At 29.7% G+C, this 18,764-nt stretch overlaps 1 protein-coding gene and 1 long non-coding RNA gene across 4 annotated transcripts in view; one reads left to right on the top strand and one right to left on the bottom strand.

The window, feature by feature from the left end:
• LOC141452258 (GTPase-activating Rap/Ran-GAP domain-like protein 3) overlaps positions 1–18,764 on the top strand; it is a 387,611-nt gene that overhangs the window by 12,793 nt on the left and 356,054 nt on the right. The gene's annotated exons all lie outside the window — the stretch shown is intronic.
• LOC141452583 (uncharacterized) overlaps positions 1–18,764 on the bottom strand; it is a 50,939-nt gene that overhangs the window by 7,336 nt on the left and 24,839 nt on the right. Inside the window, exon 1 of one of the 2 annotated variants that reach the window (XR_012457471.1) lies at positions 96–729. The exons of the other annotated variant lie outside the window; for it this stretch is intronic. This is a non-coding gene — a long non-coding RNA (uncharacterized lncRNA). Of the gene's footprint in view, positions 1–95; positions 730–18,764 lie in introns of those variants that run through there. 2 annotated transcript variants of the gene reach the window in all.

An 18,764-nucleotide genomic window follows, 5' to 3' on the forward strand; every position in this document is an offset into this window, starting at 1 on the left:
TTTAAATTTTATTGACTGAATACACTGAGAATGTCTAAAGTCCAAGCAGAGTAATTTTCTGTTCAACTTATAATATAACCCGTTGATCAATATACCTGTAGACATGGTAAAAATCTGCCGCCAAAAGAATTTGATTTAGTGTTGCGATGAATAGCAAGTGGTACAAGATGTTTGGAGGGGGCCGCCTTGTCTGTGATGTGATAATTTGCTGTCTATCCGCAGGAGGGCGTCGCACTCTGCGGATATTAAATTTATTCTTCTTCTTTATTTTCTTTTGATCTGAGCCGCAGGAAGTGCTGAGATCGAGTCACAGTGTTCCACATTTAGTTTTTTAAATATACTTTAAAAAAAATAAATAATAATAATTCTTGTCATTGCAAAATAACTTCATTTTGGCACATAGTACACCCACACAGTCGTTCAGAGCATTTTTCGTGAATGTTCTAGCATGCATTTCCAGCGAAATGTGTCATGATCGTCATGCCAGCAATAATAGAAAGCAAGAAGATCATCTTCTACAAAAAAAATTGAGCATTTATCTAAAAACTCTTTTACCAACCAATCTTGGACCCAGAACTTTTGCTGCAAAGTATCGGCTTAACCCTATTTATGAAATCAACAATAGAGACAATAGAAGATCTGGGAGGTTAATTTGAGGTTTCCCTTGGTTGTCTTTTGCAGGAAATTCATCTGTTTGAAGTCATGGTCACGGCGGAACAAAATTGAGCCGGGCATCAAGACCCACCTCCTCCTCCTGTAAATGCCGCCTCCTGCTGGACAACCACATTAATATTCATTTTGCATAAATTAACTAGTATCACTTGCCAACCATTGTCATCTTAGTAATACAGGTGTACCAACCAACTTTCCTACAGCTTACCTGTTCACAAATTCAGCATTTGTGCATGTTTACGAGAGATTATATTTTGTAATAACACCTTATTGATGTATTTCATACATAAATGGAAGGAAATAATAGTAAACCTAGGCGCCACGATAACCGAGAGGTTAGAGGCTAGACCCGCAATGCTAAGATGTATTGCGGTACTAGGCTATATTCCCAGTCTTTACCTTTAATGGTTAATATGAGAAATTTATAGTAAAGTATGTTTGCTAATCGCCACGGTAGCCGAGCGGTTAGAGGCTAGACCCGCAATGCTAAGATGTATTGCGGTACTAGGCTATATTCCCAGTCTTTACCTTTAATGGTTAATATGAGAAATTTATAGTAAAGTATGTTTGCTAGTCGCCACGGTAGCCGAGCGGTTAGAGGCTAGACCCGCAATGCTAAGATGTATTGCGGTACTAGGCTATATTCCCAGTCTTTACCTTTAATGGTTAATATGAGAAATTTATAGTAAAGTATGTTTGCTAGTCACCTCCGTCCACGATACCTAATTTGGTAGTTGGACGTACAGCCGGCCTGAAAAAATAGGCATTACTTTACTTCACTTTTAATGGTAAATCTTTTTCCATAACTAGGTCTGTTCTACTCATAACCTGCTCGATCGCCCTAAAACAAAGTGTCTAGCATTCATCAGACTGTCCATCAAAGTAGCCTCACATTCCTTCGTAGAACTTGATAGCCAGTAGAGCCGGCTGGATGCCTGAGGAAATAAGTTGTCTGGAATTGAGTTCCTCTGTCTTATAATCTCAGTACTCAGTCTGGAAGATTGTTGTTGGGATTCCAAGGATTCGAATTAGCCTGCTCCCTGCTCCCACTGCTTCTTCTGCCTTGGAGGCGACCTCACATAATTATAAGTATAAAGTAATTAGTTTACAACTTAATTATTATTGATTATCAAATAATTAAGGTTTATTTTACTACTTAAAGTGTCCATGTTGCACATTCTCAGAATCAAACTTACTAAGAAATGAAATCTTTGAATTTGGGCATATGCTACGCCTCTCACAATGGTTTGAAATTCTTTCTTAAAGATTGATTATTGATTTCTTTAATTTGCTCAGCGCATTCACGAATTTGTTTCCACGTTACTGGTGCTCAGAACCCGAGGGACTTTTAGGATGGGAGTAATACAAATGAATATTTCGAAAGATATTATAACAAAATTGAATGTTCATCATTATAAACGTCTAGATGAGGTAATCTTGCAGAATGCTAGCTGAACCTATTCTACAGGAATGTAAGTAGCTTAGAGGAGGGAAATCTCTTTATTAACTATGGCATAGAAATGATCAGAGTTGCTGTTCAGCTTAGGCTAATATCTGACAGGGAAAGAACTCAATTATTTATTCACGGTAAAGTGTATGGATTTAACTCAAAATGGCTGTTCTCGTGCAATACAGGAGCACATCATCTTCCTCATTTTCTATTTTCTCCACGTTACATTTAGCTTCTTAGAGCTGGCCTACCTAATCCTATTTATCCACAGATGATAATATTTCATTAATCTAGACTAATTATAACCTCTAAGGCTCTAATTATAACCGACTACAAACACTCCAAACCAAAATTCTTCGCAGTATCACTTATGCTCCATTTTACGTTTCTAACCAGACCATCCACAAGGATCTCAATGTTCCTTTTGTACGCGACCTTATCACATCCCGGAACAAAATATTTCAACTCTCTCGCCACTACAATCCTGAACAATCCAAGAACTTTCTTCCCACTCCATTCCTGGGAATCCCAACAGAAGTCTGAGACGCCGAGATCTACTGATGGAGTAAAATTGATATACAATATTTTCTTTGTAAATTTGTAAATAGGTAAATATCCGTCTCTCTCTTCAGTCAAACTCTCAGCGCTATTACTTTGCCAATTACTCGCATCAACTCAAGTTCTTCACTTTTCCCATATCACATTCACTATCTATCGCCTGCATATTTCTCATTCCTCACTGCTTGACAATATCTCGTAGGGTTGTCAGTGGACAACTGCTCCACTCTTGTGCTCATCTTTTCCCTTCATCATATTTACTTGATGAAAATTTTGCAGTTGTAAATTTTTCAATAAATAATAACAAAAATATAGACTAAAAATTATTACTCTTTATTTTATTTTATTTTTTTTAAAACTTGCTTTATGTTATTAATTATTACAATTTATTGACTTTTATTAAACACTGAAACATTGTTGCAGATCTACTACTTATTAGCTAGCGCTGTTTATGTTATAGCTATTGTTTCTACAGTTCCATATCAGCCACCACGATAGCCGAGTGGTTTGAGGCAAGGCCCGCGGAGATAATTTGTGTTATGGTGGTACTGGGTTCGATTCCCGTGCTTAGGCCTTGAATTTTATTTAATGATAAAATTAAAAAATTGACCCATAATTTTGTGGTGGTAGTTTGGACATTGAAACCGCTAAGAAATAAATGCATAATTAAATGTTCCCTCTCCACCGAATTACTTAAAGTTAAAAAATAGTAACTACAATATTCTTACTAAGGAAATCAATTTTCGCTCATGAAGTTTATAGTTTATTTTAGTTCCCTTATTTAAACATAAACTATACAGCTAGGCTACGTAGGAGGAATACATAAAGATGTTTCTTAATAAATATAAAAGAAAGTATGTTGCAGTTTGTGGTCTAGGGGAGGTTAAAGGTTGGTTTTATTTATACACGGTGCAGGTTATAGTCAAAGGGAAGAGAGAGAGAACCCTCATGTTGTCTGATGCACGCTCTAATTACGCACTTGATAGGTGACGTCACGGTACTCGTCTTAGATCTCACCAGACTCATTACCGCAGCCTAACCTTTCCATAGCCTTCCCAGATAGACATATTCTCGGCGATCATTAATTACTTACACAAACGAGATAAACACTTATTAGTTGATATCTTTAATAAAAACTTACAATTTAAAAAGTCAAGGTTGATTAAAAAGTTAGGGTTGATTAAACGCCAAAAGGTACACAAATCAGTGAGTACCCAACATCTCATTAATATCATTTCAGTAATTTTACAGCATTAAGTTTTCATTAAATTTTTTTAGAATTTATTAGATCTAACCGACCCCAAAACTGGCCAATACCAATACTATTGGCATAAACAGAAATATTGTTCAAGTAACACAATAGTTAACTTAGATTGCTTGTCATATAAATCGATTATAATCAAACTATTATTTAGAAGAAAAAAACCGTTACTAAAAATAAAATTAATTAAATAAGTTTTTTTTTTGAGCAAATTAGCCATAATTAAATGAGTTATAAAGAACGCATTTCTCTACAGTTAGGTAAAGATTCCATTAAAATCAGAGCAATAGCAAAAGAGAGTTTTGAAATTTTAACCACTTGCAAAACCTTTAAAATTAACTTCAAATATCTAGAAAACTACTCGATAGATTTTGTTTATATTTTATCTGTATATGGAGACTACTTTTTTCCATAATTGTATAAAATTTCGTAAAAATCTGTTGAGCAGGAAACAAGATATTGAGAGTTAAAGTTTGGTTTCGTTTGAAACAGTAAAATCTTTAACTTCAAATATCTGGAAAACTACTCAATAGATTTTGTTTATATTTTATCTGTATCTAGAGACAACTTTTGTCTATAATTGTATAAAATTTCGTAAAAATCTGTTGAGCAGGAAACAAGATATTGAGAGTTAAAGTTTGGTTTCGTTAGAAACAGTGAAATCTTTAACTTCAAATATCTGGAAAACTACTCGATAGATTTTGTTTATATTTTATCTGTATATGGAGACAAGTTTTGTCTATAATTGTATAAAATATCGTAAAAATCTGTCGAGTAGGAAACGAGATATTGAGAGTTAAAGTTTGGTTTCGTTTGAAACAGTGAAATCTTTAACATCAAATATCTGGAAAACTACTCGATAGATTTTGTTTATATTTTATCTGTATATGGAGACAAGTTTTGTCTATAATTGTATAAAATTTCGTAAAAATCTGTCGAGTAGGAAACGAGATATTTAGAGTTAAAGTTTGGTTTCGTTTGAAACAGTAAAATCTTTAACTTCAAATATCTGGAAAACTACTCAATAGATTTTGTTTATATTTTATCTGTATCTAGAGACAACTTTTGTCTATAATTGTATAAAATTTCGTAAAAATCTGTTGAGCAGGAAACAAGATATTGAGAGTTAAAGTTTGGTTTCGTTTGAAACAGTAAAATCTTTAACTTCAAATATCTGGAAAACTACTCAATAGATTTTGTTTATATTTCATCTGTATATGGAGACTACTTTTGTGTATAATTGTTTTAAATTTCGTAAATATCTGTAGAATAGAAAACGAGATATTTAAAGTTAATGTTTGGTTTCGTTAGAAACAGTGAAATCTTTAACTTCAAATATCTGGAAAACTACTTGATAGATTTTGTTTATATTTCATCTGTATATGGAGACTACTTTTGTGTATAATTGTTTTAAATTTCGTAAATATCTGTAGAATAGAAAACGAGATATTTAAAGTTAATGTTTGGTTTCGTTAGAAACAGTGAAATCTTTAACTTCAAATATCTGGAAAACTACTCGATAGATTTTGTTTATATTTCATCTGTATATGGAGACTACTTTTGTGTATAATTGTTTTAAATTTCGTAAATATCTGTAGAATAGAAAACGAGATATTTAAAGTTAATGTTTGGTTTCGTTAGAAACAGTGAAATCTTTAACTTCAAATATCTGGAAAACTACTCGATAGATTTTGTTTATATTTTATCTGTATATGGAGACAAGTTTTGTCTATAATTGTATAAAATATCGTAAAAATCTGTCGAGTAGGAAACGAGATATTGAGAGTTAAAGTTTGGTTTCGTTTGAAACAGTGAAATCTTTAACATCAAATATCTGGAAAACTACTCGATAGATTTTGTTTATATTTTATCTGTATATGGAGACAAGTTTTGTCTATAATTGTATAAAATTTCGTAAAAATCTGTCGAGTAGGAAACGAGATATTTAGAGTTAAAGTTTGGTTTCGTTTGAAACAGTAAAATCTTTAACTTCAAATATCTGGAAAACTACTCAATAGATTTTGTTTATATTTTATCTGTATCTAGAGACAACTTTTGTCTATAATTGTATAAAATTTCGTAAAAATCTGTTGAGCAGGAAACAAGATATTGAGAGTTAAAGTTTGGTTTCGTTTGAAACAGTAAAATCTTTAACTTCAAATATCTGGAAAACTACTCAATAGATTTTGTTTATATTTTATCTGTATCTAGAGACAACTTTTGTCTATAATTGTATAAAATTTCGTAAAAATCTGTTGAGCAGGAAACAAGATATTGAGAGTTAAAGTTTGGTTTCGTTAGAAACAGTGAAATCTTTAACTTCAAATATCTGGAAAACTACTCGATAGATTTTGTTTATATTTTATCTGTATATGGAGACAAGTTTTGTCTATAATTGTATAAAATATCGTAAAAATCTGTCGAGTAGGAAACGAGATATTGAGAGTTAAAGTTTGGTTTCGTTTGAAACAGTGAAATCTTTAACATCAAATATCTGGAAAACTACTCGATAGATTTTGTTTATATTTTATCTGTATATGGAGACAAGTTTTGTCTATAATTGTATAAAATTTCGTAAAAATCTGTCGAGTAGGAAACGAGATATTTAGAGTTAAAGTTTGGTTTCGTTTGAAACAGTGAAATCTTTAACTTTAAATATCTGGAAAACTACTCGATAGATTTTGTTTATATTTTATCTGTATATGGAGACAAGTTTTGTCTATAATTGTATAAAATTTCGTAAAAATCTGTCGAGTAGGAAACGAGATATTTAGAGTTAAACATTGGTTTCGTTTGAAACCGTGAAATCTTTAACTTCAAATATCTGGAAAACTACTTGATAGATTTTGTTTATATTTTATCTGTAAATGGAAACAAGTTTGGTCTATAATTGTATAAAATTTCGTAAAAATCTGTCGAGTAGGAAACGAGATATTTAGAGTTAAAGTTTGGTTTCGTTTGAAACAGTGAAATCTTTAACTTCAAATATCTGGAAAACTACTCAATAGATTTTGTTTATATTTTATCTGTATATTGAGACAACTTTTGTCTATAATTGTATAAAATTTCGTAAAAATCTGTCGAGTAGGAAACGAGATATTTAGAGTTAAAGTTTGGTTTCGTTTGAAACAGTGAAATCTTTAACTTCAAATATCTGGAAAACTACTCGATAGATTTTGTTTATATTTCATCTGTATATGGAGACTACTTTTGTGTATAATTGTTTTAAATTTCGTAAATATCTGTAGAATAGAAAACGAGATATTTAAAGTTAATGTTTGGTTTCGTTTGAAACAGTGAAATCTTTAACTTCAAATATCTGGAAAACTACTTGATAGATTTTGTTTATATTTTATCTGTATATGGAGACGAGTTTTGTCTATAAGTGTATAAAATTTCGTAAAAATCTGTTGAGTAAGAAACGAGATATTGAGAGATGAAGTTTGATTTCGTTTGAAACCGTGAAATCTTTAACTTCAAATATCTGGAAAACTACTCGATAGATTTTGTTTATATTTTATCTGTATATGGAAACAAGTTTTGTCTATAATTGTATAAAATTTCGTAAAAATCTGTCCAGTAGGAAACGAGATATTTAGAGTTAAAGTTTAGTTTCGTTTGAAACAGTGAAATCTTTAACTTCAAATATCTGGAAAACTACTCGATAGATTTTGTTTATATTTTATCTGTATATGGAGACGAGTTTTGTCTATAAGTGTATAAAATTTCGTAAAAATCTGTTGAGCAGGAAACAAGATATTGAGAGTTAAAGTTTGGTTTCGTTTGAAACAGTGAAATCATTAACTTCAAATATCTGGAAAACTACTCGATAGATTTTGATTATATTTTATCTGTATATGGAGACGAGTTTTGTCTATAAGTGTATAAAGCTTCGTAAAAATCTGTTGAGCAGGAAACATGATATTGAGAGTTAAAGTTTGGTTTCGTTTGAAACAGTGAAATCTTTAACTTCAAATATCTGGAAAACTACTCGATAGATTTTGTTTATATTTTATCTGTATATGGAGACAAGTTTTGTCTATAATTGTATAAAATTTCGTAAAAATCTGTCGAGTAGGAAACGAGATATTTAGAGTTAAAGTTTGGTTTCGTTTGAAACAGTGAAATCTTTAACTTCAAATATCTGGAAAACTACTCGATAGATTTTGTTTGTATTTCATCTGTATATGGAGACAACTTTTGTCTATAACTGTATAAAATTTCGTAAAAATCTGTTGAGCAGGAAACATGATATTGAGAGTTAAAGTTTGGTTTCGTTTGAAACAGTGAAATCTTTAACTTCAAATATCTGGAAAACTACTCGATAGATTTTGTTTATATTTTATCTGTATATGGAGACAAGTTTTGTCTATAATTGTATAAAATTTCGTAAAAATCTGTCGAGTAGGAAACGAGATATTTAGAGTTAAAGTTTGGTTTCGTTTGAAACAGTGAAATCTTTAACTTCAAATATCTGGAAAACTACTCGATAGATTTTGTTTGTATTTTATCTGTATATGGAGACTACTTTTTTCTATAATTGTATAAAACCTCGTAAAAATCTGTAGAGTAAGATACGAGATATTTAGAGTTAAAGTTTGGTTTCGTTTGAAACAGTGAAATCTTTAACTTCAAATATCTGGAAAACTACTCGATAGATTTTGTTTATATTTTATCTGTATATGGAGACAAGTTTTGTCTATAATTGTATAAAATTTCGTAAAAATCTGTTGAGGAGGAAACTAGATATTGAGAGTTAAAGTTTGGTTTCGTATGAAACAGTGAAATCATTAACTTCAAATATCTGGAAAACTACTCAGTAAATTTTGTTTATATTTTATTTGTATATGGAGACAAGTTTTGTCTATAAGTGTATAAAATTTCGTAAAAATCTGTTGAGCAGGAAACAAGATATTGAGAGTTAAAGTTTGGTTTCGTTTGAAACAGTGAAATCTTTAACTTCAAATATCTGGAAAACTACTCGATAGATTTTGATTATATTTTATCTGTATATGGAGACGAGTTTTGTCTATAAGTGTATAAAGCTTCGTAAAAATCTGTTGAGCAGGAAACATGATATTGAGAGTTTGGTTTCGTTTGAAACAGTGAAATCTTTAACTTCAAATATCTGGAAAACTACTCGATAGATTTTGTTTATATTTTATCTGTATATGGAGACAAGTTTTGTCTATAATTGTATAAAATTTCGTAAAAATCTGTCGAGTAGGAAACGAGATATTTAGAGTTAAAGTTTGGTTTCGTTTGAAACAGTGAAATCTTTAACTTCAAATATCTGGAAAACTACTCGATAGATTTTGTTTGTATTTCATCTGTATATGGAGACTACTTTTTTCTATAATTGTATAAAACCTCGTAAAAATCTGTAGAGTAAGATACGAGATATTTAGAGTTAAAGTTTGGTTTCGTTTGAAACAGTGAAATCTTTAACTTCAAATATCTGGAAAACTACTCGATAGATTTTGTTTATATTTTATCTGTATATGGAGACAAGTTTTGTCTATAATTGTATAAAATTTCGTAAAAATCTGTTGAGGAGGAAACTAGATATTGAGAGTTAAAGTTTGGTTTCGTTTGAAACAGTGAAATCTTTAACTTCAAATATCTGGAAAACTACTCGATAGATTTTGTTTATATTTCATCTGTATATGGAGACTACTTTTGTGTATAATTGTTTAAAATTTCGTAAATATCTGTAGATTAGAAAACGAGATATTTAGAGTTAAAATTTGGTTTCGTTTGAAACAGTGAAATCTTTAACTTCAAATATCTGGAAAATTACTTGATAGATTTTGTTTATATTTCATCTGTATATGGAGACTACTTTTTTGTATAATTGTTTAAAATTTCGTAAAAATCTGTAGAATAGAAAACGAGATATTTAGAGTTAATGTTTGGTTTCGTTTGAAACAGTGAAATCTTTAACTTCAAATATCTGGAAAACTACTCGATAGATTTTGTTTATATTTTATCTGTATATGGAGACTACATTTGTCTATAATTGTATAAAAAATCGTAAAAATCTGTCGAGTAGGAAACGAGATATTTAGAGTTAAAGTTTGGTTTCGTTTGAAACAGTGAAATCTTTAACTTCAAATATCTGGAAAACTACTCGATAGATTTTGTTTATATTTTATCTGTATATGGAGACTACTTTCGTCTATAATTGTATAAAATTTCGTAAAAATCTGTGGAGTAGGAAACGAGATTTTCAGAGTTAAAGTTTGGTTTCGTATGAAACAGTGAAATTATTAACCTCAAATATCTGGAAAACTGCTCGATAGATTTTGTTTATATTTTATCTGTATATGGAGACTACTTTTGTCTATAATTGTATAAAATTTCGTAAAAATCTGTGGGGTAGGAAACGAGATATTCAGAGTTAAATTTTGGTTTCCTTTTAAACAGTGAAATCTTTAACTTCAAATATCTGGAAAACAACTCCATAGATTTTGTTTATATTTTATTTGTATATGGAGACAAGTTTTGTCTATAATTGTATAAATTTCGTAAAAATCTGTCGAATAGGAAACGAGATGTTTAGAGTTAAACTTTGGTTTCGTTTGAAACAGTGAAATCTTTAACTTCAAATATCTGAAAAACTACTTGATAGATTTTGTTTATGTTTCATCTGTATATGGAGACAACCATTGTCTATAATTGTATAAAATTTCGTAAATGTCTGTCGAGTAGGAAACGAGATATTCAGAGTTAAATTTTGGTTTCCTTTGAAACAGTGAAATCTATAACTTCAAATACCTGGAAAACTACTGGATAGATTTTGTTTATATTTCATCTGTATATGGAGACAAGTTTTGTCTATAATTGTATAAAATTTCGTAAAAATCTGTCGAGCAGGAAACGAGATATTTAGAGTTAAACATTGGTTTCGTTTGAAACAGTGAAATATTTAACTTCAAATATCTAGAAAACTACTCGATAGATTTTGTTTATATTTTATCTGTATATGGAGACAAGTTTTGTGTATAATTGTATAAAATTTCGTAAAAATCTGTTGAGGAGGAAACGAGATATTGAGAGATGAAGTTTGGTTTCGTTTGAAACAGTGAAATCTTTAACATTAAATATCTGGAAAACTACTCGATAGATTTGGTATGTATTTTATCTGTATATGGAGTCAACTTTTGTCTATAATTGTATGAAATTTCGTAAAAATCTGTTGAGGAGGAAACTAGATATTAAGAGTTAAAGTTTGGTTTCGTATGAAACAGTGAAATCTTTAACTTCAAATATCTGGAAAACTACTCAATAAATTTTGTTTATATTTTATTTGTATATGGAGACTACTTTTGTGTATAATTGTATAAAATTTCGTAAAAATCTGTAGAATAGAAAACGAGATATTTAGAGTTAAAGTTTGGTTTCGTTTGAAACAGTGAAATCTTTAACTTCAAATATCTGGAAAACTACTCAATAAATTTTGTTTATATTTTATCTGTATATGGAGACTACTTTTGTGTATAATTGTATAAAATTTCGTAAAAATCTGTAGAATAGAAAACGAGATATTTAGAGTTAAAGTTTGGTTTCGTTTGAAACAGTGAAATCTTTAACTTCAAATATCTGGAAAACTACTCAATAAATTTTGTTTATATTTTATCTGTATATGGAGACTACTTTTGTCTATAATTGTATAAAATTTCGTAAAAATCTGTAGAATAGAAAACGAGATATTTAGAGTTAAAGTTTGGTTTCGTTTGAAACAGTGAAATCTTTAACTTCAAATATCTGGAAAACTACTCGATAGATTTTGTTTATATTTTATCTGTATATGGAGAGAACTTTTGTCTATAATTGTATAAAATTTCGTAAAAATCTGTTGATGAGAAAACTAGATATTGAGAGTTAAAGTTTGGTTTCGTATGAAACAGTGAAATCTTTAACTTCAAATATCTGGAAAACTACTCGATAGATTTTGTTTATATTTTATCTGTATATGGAGACTACTTTTGTCTATAATTGTATAAAATTTCGTAAATATCTGTAGATTAGAAAACGAGATATTTAGAGATGAAGTTTGGTTTCGTTTAACAGTGAAATCTTTAACTTCAAATATCTGGAAAACTACTCGATAGATTTTGTTTATATTTTATCTGTATATGGAGACAATTTTTGTCTATAATTGTATAAAATTTCGTAAAAATCTGTTGAGGAGGAAACTAGATATTGAGAGTTAAAGTTTGGTTTCGTATGAAACAGTGAAATCTTTAACTTCAAATATCTGGAAAACTACTCAATAAATTTTGTTTATATTTTATCTATATATGGAGACTACTTTTGTGTATAATTGTTTAAAATTTCGTAAAAATCTGTAGAATAGAAAACGAGATATTTAGAGTTAAAGTTTGGTTTCGTTTGAAACAGTGAAATCTTTAACTTCAAATATCTGGAAAACTACTCGATAGATTTTGTTTATATTTTATCTGTATATGGAGACAAGTTTTGTCTATAATTGTATAAAATTTCGTAAAAATCTGTCGAGTAGGAAACGAGATATTTAGAGTTAAAGTTTGGTTTCGTTTGAAACAGTGAAATCTTTAACTTCAAATATCTGGAAAACTGCTCGATAGATTTTGTTTATATTTTATCTGTATATGGAGACTACTTTTTTGTATAATTGTATAAAATTCCCTAAAAATCTGTTGAGGAGGAAACGAGATATTGAGAGATGAAGTTTGGTTTCGTTTGAAACAGTGAAATCTTTAACTTCAAATATCTGGAAAACTACTCAATAAATTTTGTTTATATTTTATTTTTATATGGAGACTACTTTTGTGTATAATTGTATAAAATTTCGTAAAAATCTGTAGAATTGGAAACGAGATATTTAGAGTTAAAGTTTGGTTTCGTTTGAAACAGTGAAATCTTTAACTTCAAATATCTGGAAAACTACTCAATAAATTTTGTTTATATTTTATTTGTATATGGAGACTACTTTTGTGTATAATTGTATAAAATTTCGTAAAAATCTGTAGAATTGGAAACGAGATATTTAGAGTTAAAGTTTGGTTTCGTTTGAAACAGTGAAATCTTTAACTTCAAATATCTGGAAAACTACTCAATAAATTTTGTTTATATTTTATTTGTATATGGAGACTACTTTTGTGTATAATTGTATAAAATTTCGTAAAAATCTGTCGAGTAGGAAACGAGATATTTAGAGTTAAAGTTTGGTTTCGTTTGAAACAGTGAAATCTTTAACTTCAAATATCTGGAAAACTACTCGATAGATTTTGTTTGTATTTCATCTGTATATGGAGACTACTTTTGTCTATAATTATATAAAATTTCGTAAAAATCTTTTGAGGAGGAAACGAGATATTGAGAGATGAAGTTTGGTTTCGTTTGAAACAGTGAAATCTTTAACTTCAAATATCTGGAAAACTACTCGATAGATTTTGTTTATATTTTATCTGTATATGGAGAGAACTTTTGTCTATAATTGTATAAAATTTCGTAAAAATCTGTTGAGGAGAAAACTAGATATTGAGTGTTAAAGTTTGGTTTCGTATGAAACAGTGAAATCTTTAACTTCAATTATCTGGAAAACTACTCGATAGATTTTGTTTATATTTCATCTGTATATGGAGACTACTTTTGTCTATAATTGTATAAAATTTTGTAAAAATCTGTTGAGTAAGAAACGAGATATTGAGAGATGAAGTTTGGTTTCGTTTGAAACAGTGAAATCTTTAACTTCAAATATCTGGAAAACTACTCGATAGATTTTGTTTATATTTTATCTGTATATGGAGACTACTTTTGTGTATAATTGTTTAAAATTTCGTAAAAATCTGTAGAATAGAAAACGAGATATTTAGAGTTAAAGTTGGGTTTCGTTTGAAACAGTGATATCTTTAACTTCAAATATCTGGAAAACTGCTCGATAGATTTTGTTTATATTTTATCTGTATATGGAGACTACTTTTGTGTATAATTGTTTAAAATTTCGTAAAAATCTGTAGAATAGAAAACGAGATATTTAGAGTTAAAGTTTGGTTTCGTTTGAAACAGTGAAATCTTTAACTTCAAATATCTGGAAAACTACTCGATAGATTTTGTTTATATTTTATCTGTATATGGAGACAAGTTTTGTCTATAAATGTATAAAATTTCGTAAAAATCTGTCGAGTAGGAAACAAGAAATTGTGAGTTAAAGTTTGGTTTCGTTAGTAACAGTGAAATCTTTAACTTCAAATATCTGGAAAACTACTCGATAGATATTGTTTATATTTTATGTGTATATTGAGACAACTTTTGTCTATAATTGTATAAAATTTCGTAAAAATCTGTCGAGTAGGAAACGAGATATTTAGAGTTAATGTTTGGTTTCGTTTGAAACAGTGAAATCTTTAACTTCAAATATCTGGAAAACTACTCGATAGATTTTGTTTATATTTCATCTGTATATGGAGACTACTTTTGTGTATAATTGTTTAAAATTTCGTAAATATCTGTTGATTAGAAAACGAGATATTTAGAGTTAAAATTTGGTTTCGTTTGAAACAGTGAAATCTTTAACTTCAAATATCTGGAAAAGTACTTGATAGATTTTGTTTATATTTCATCTGTATATGGAGACTACTTTTTTGTATAATTGTTTAAAATTTCGTAAAAATCTGTAGAATAGAAAACGAGATATTTAGAGTTAATGTTTGGTTTCGTTTGAAATAGTGAAATCTTTAACTTCAAATATCTGGAAAACTACTCAATAAATTTTGTTTATATTTTATCTGTATATGGAGACTACTTTTGTCTATAATTGTATAAAAAATCGTAAAAATCTGTCGAGTAGGAAACGAGATATTTAGAGTTAAAGTTTGGTTTCGTTTGAAACAGTGAAATCTTTAACTTCAAATATCTGGAAAACTGCTCGATAGATTTTGTTTATATTTTATCTGTATATGGAGACTACTTTTGTCTATAATTGTATAAAATTTCGTAAAAATCTGTGGGGTAGGAAACGAGATATTCAGAGTTAAATTTTGGTTTCCTTTTAAACAGTGAAATCTTTAACTTCAAATATCTGGAAAACTACTCCATAGATTTTGTTTATATTTTATTTGTATATGGAGACAAGTTTTGTCTATAATTGTATAAAATTTCGTAAAAATTGGTCGAGTAGGAAACGAGATGTTTAGAGTTAAAGTTTGGTTTCGTTTAAACAGTGAAATCTTTAACTACAAATATCTGAAAAACTACTGGATAGATTTTGTTTATATTTTATCTGTATATGGAGACAACCATTGTCTATAATTGTATAAAATTTCGTAAATGTCTGTCGAGTAGGAAACGAGATATTCAGAGTTAAATTTTCGTTTCCTTTGAAACAGTGAAATCTATAACTTCAAATATCTGGAAAACTGCTCCATAGATTTTGTTTATATTTTATCTGTATATAAAGACAAATTTTGTCTATAATTGTATAAAATTTCGTAAAAATCTGTCGAGTAGGAAACGAGATGTTTAGAGTTAAAATTTGGTTTCGTTTGAAACAGTGAAATCTTTAACTTCAAATATCTGGAAAACTACTCGATAGATTTTGTTTATATTTTACCTCTATATAGATACTACGTTTGTCTATAATTGTATAAAATTTTGTAAAATTCTGTCGAGTTGTAAACGAGATATTTAGAGTTAAAGTTTCGTTTCGTTTGAAACATTGAAATCTGATAATATTGCTATTTATGTCAGTTATACAGAATACTATTCTCTACAATTTGATAAAAGTAGCATTTAAATCGGAACAATAAGAAGAGAGATATGGAGGTTTGAATTTTGATCCACTTGGAAAACCTTCCTAGTCTCGATTTTTTCTTTGAAACTTCACTAGTTTGTGGATTTTGTTTGGGTTTTTTGCTGTGAGCTCCATTTTGTATTGTTCCTTGTCTGAAATAAAACAATCTGTAGAAATGTCGTTCACACGGCCATATTGAACGAAAGGATTAATAAAATTGACCAAGAAATCAAAATTTTAATTATTATTAAATTATATTTTATCAATATAAAGCTCTAAGACAAGTTTGATTTAAAGTAATGAAATCAGCTGACATTGATATGACGACGTTTATTAAAAAAAAAAATTGAAATTTTACTGCGATAACAGGATATGACCTAAATAATTGAGCTACAAACTTTTATACCATATCCGGGGTATTATGACTGTTTTATCAACTCTGTATGGCAATTTCCGGTTGGTCTGAGTTATCTTATTTTTAGTCTTTCCATAGACTTTAATAATAAAAGTGGTATTTAGTTGTTGTTAGTGGGTGGTCTTGGTAGAGTAGTTCGTTAATGTAAATGTGTTACAAGACGTTCAAACTAACCATAGGTGGTTTACTCGTAAAAGTGAGTGTGGTACCCAGTATTGGCTACGGAACAGGTCGTACGGCTCGGCTTTGCCTCAGGATTATGGTAAGATTGCAACTTATCACATTTTAGACGGTTTGCGTATTTGTAAAATAGAATTTTAATATGAGAAATGAGAAATGTACGCGTGTTTTAAAGCTGAAATTTCTCTGGCTCAAATTCCCATTATCTCCTCTCCAATTGATCAAAATAATTCCCCCCTCTAAATTCTTTTACTGTTGGGAATGGATGAATGTGAGAAGTTGCCAAATCTGGTGAATAGTGTAGACCATGCATTGAGAACAATTTCTCGTCATCAAAAGGCCAAAATATATGTATTATTGGTAAATCAAAATTTAAATAGTTTGATATAATTACGTAATTCCTCTAATAGGCCTTGGGCACACAGAAAGCAGTCTGCCGCGGCAGGCTATGATCTCCGACCGAGGCGGTCAGGCGGTCTAATTGAATTACACAATGTTGCATCATCCCTTTCAAATTGAACGCAGTCTACCGCCGCGGGCTAGCCTTTGTCGCGACGACAAGCGATCTGGTAGTACAAAAATTACATATTTCATCGAGACCGCCTTGCCACCTTTGATCAAAAATTAGTGAAGATATTGAAATTTTTATAGAAAATGTGCAAAATACAAATTTTTGTTTGACAATTTGCATGGACGTTATAAAAATGTTTTAAAAAAACCTATCTTCACGTGACTCCAGTTCGATACATAAGCGGTGGTATTCCCCTAATTGTTCTCTCTTTCTTAAGCACCCAAATTCGTCTTTCGTTTTCTTCATAGTGCTTATTTACCGCTGGAGACTGAACATTTCATTGTTATTATTACACTAATATCACTAAAGTAATGAAGAATCAAAAAAGTTGAAAGTTAACGAAATATTTTCCTGAAGTGAAAGAAAGTAAAATCTAGATCATTGAAAGAAAGTGAAAGAGCACCATTTTATGTACTGGATAACTGTGATTTTATTGGTGAAGGAGTGGCTTACGGTGCCACTACGTCATCAGCTACAGCCCGCCTACTTCATACATACCGTTCGCCAATGAGATTAGCGAATCGTTTTTGGTAATTATTTCTAGGAAAAATACTATTTAAATTTTTTTTACTAATTTTTCCCCCATAGGTATTTGATAAATTATCGAATAATGCAATAAAAATTGATATCGTAAAAACGCCCAAAATAAACATGTTTTGAACATTATATTTCCGGTTTCATACTTCTAATGTAATGAAGAATAAAAAAAGTTAACGAAATATTTTCCTGAAGTGAAAGAAAGTAAAATCTAGATCATTGAAAGAAAGTGAAAGAGCACCATTTTATGTACTGGATAACTGTGATTTTATTGGTGAAGGAGTGGCTTACGGTGCCACTACGTCATCGGCTACAGCCCGCCTACTTCATACATACCGTTCGCCAATGAGATTAGCGAATCGTTTTTGGTAATTATTTCTAGGAAAAATACTATTTAAATTTTTTTTACTAATTTTTCCCCCATAGGTATTTGATAAATTATCGAATAATGCATTAAAAATTGATATCGTAAAAACGTCCAAAATAAACATGTTTTGAACATTATATTTCCGGTTTCATACTTCTAATGTAATGAAGAATAAAAAAAGTTAACGAAATATTTTCCTGAAGTGAAAGAAAGTAAAATCTAGATCATTGATAGAAAGTGAAAGAGCACCATTTTATATACTGGATAACTGTGATTTTATTGGTGAAGGAGTGGCTTACGGTGCCACTACGTCATCAGCTACAGCCCGCCTACTTAATACATACCGTTCGCCAATGAGATTAGCGAATCGTTTTTGGTAATTATTTCTAGGAAAAATACTATTTAAATTTTTTTTACTAATTTTTCCCCCATAGGTATTTGATAAATTATCGAATAATGCAATAAAAATTGATATCGTAAAAATGTCCAAAATAAACACGTTTTGAACATTATATTTCCGGTTTCATACTTCTAATGTAATGAAGAATAAAAAAAGTTAACGAAATATTTTCCTGAAGTGAAAGAAAGTAAAATCTAGATCATTGAAAGAAAGTGAAAGAGCACCATTTTATATACTGGATAACTGTGATTTTATTGGTGAAGGAGTGGCTTACGGTGCCACTACGTCATCAGCTACAGCCCGCCTACTTCATACATACCGTTCGCCAATGAGATTAGCGAATCGTTTTTGGTAATTATTTCTAGGAAAAATACTATTTAAATTTTTTTTACTAATTTTTCCCCCATAGGTATTTGATAAATTATCGAATAATGCAATAAAAATTGATATCGTAAAAACGCCCAAAATAAACATGTTTTGAACATTATATTTCCGGTTTCATACTTCTAATGTAATGAAGAATAAAAAAAGTTAACGAAATATTTTCCTGAAGTGAAAGAAAGTAAAATCTAGATCA

The sequence above is a fragment of the Rhodnius prolixus genome, unplaced genomic scaffold (assembly GCF_049639745.1).
Source record: "Rhodnius prolixus isolate KJV_2025 unplaced genomic scaffold, Rpr scaffold_1, whole genome shotgun sequence".
Taxonomy (NCBI): domain Eukaryota; kingdom Metazoa; phylum Arthropoda; class Insecta; order Hemiptera; family Reduviidae; genus Rhodnius; species Rhodnius prolixus.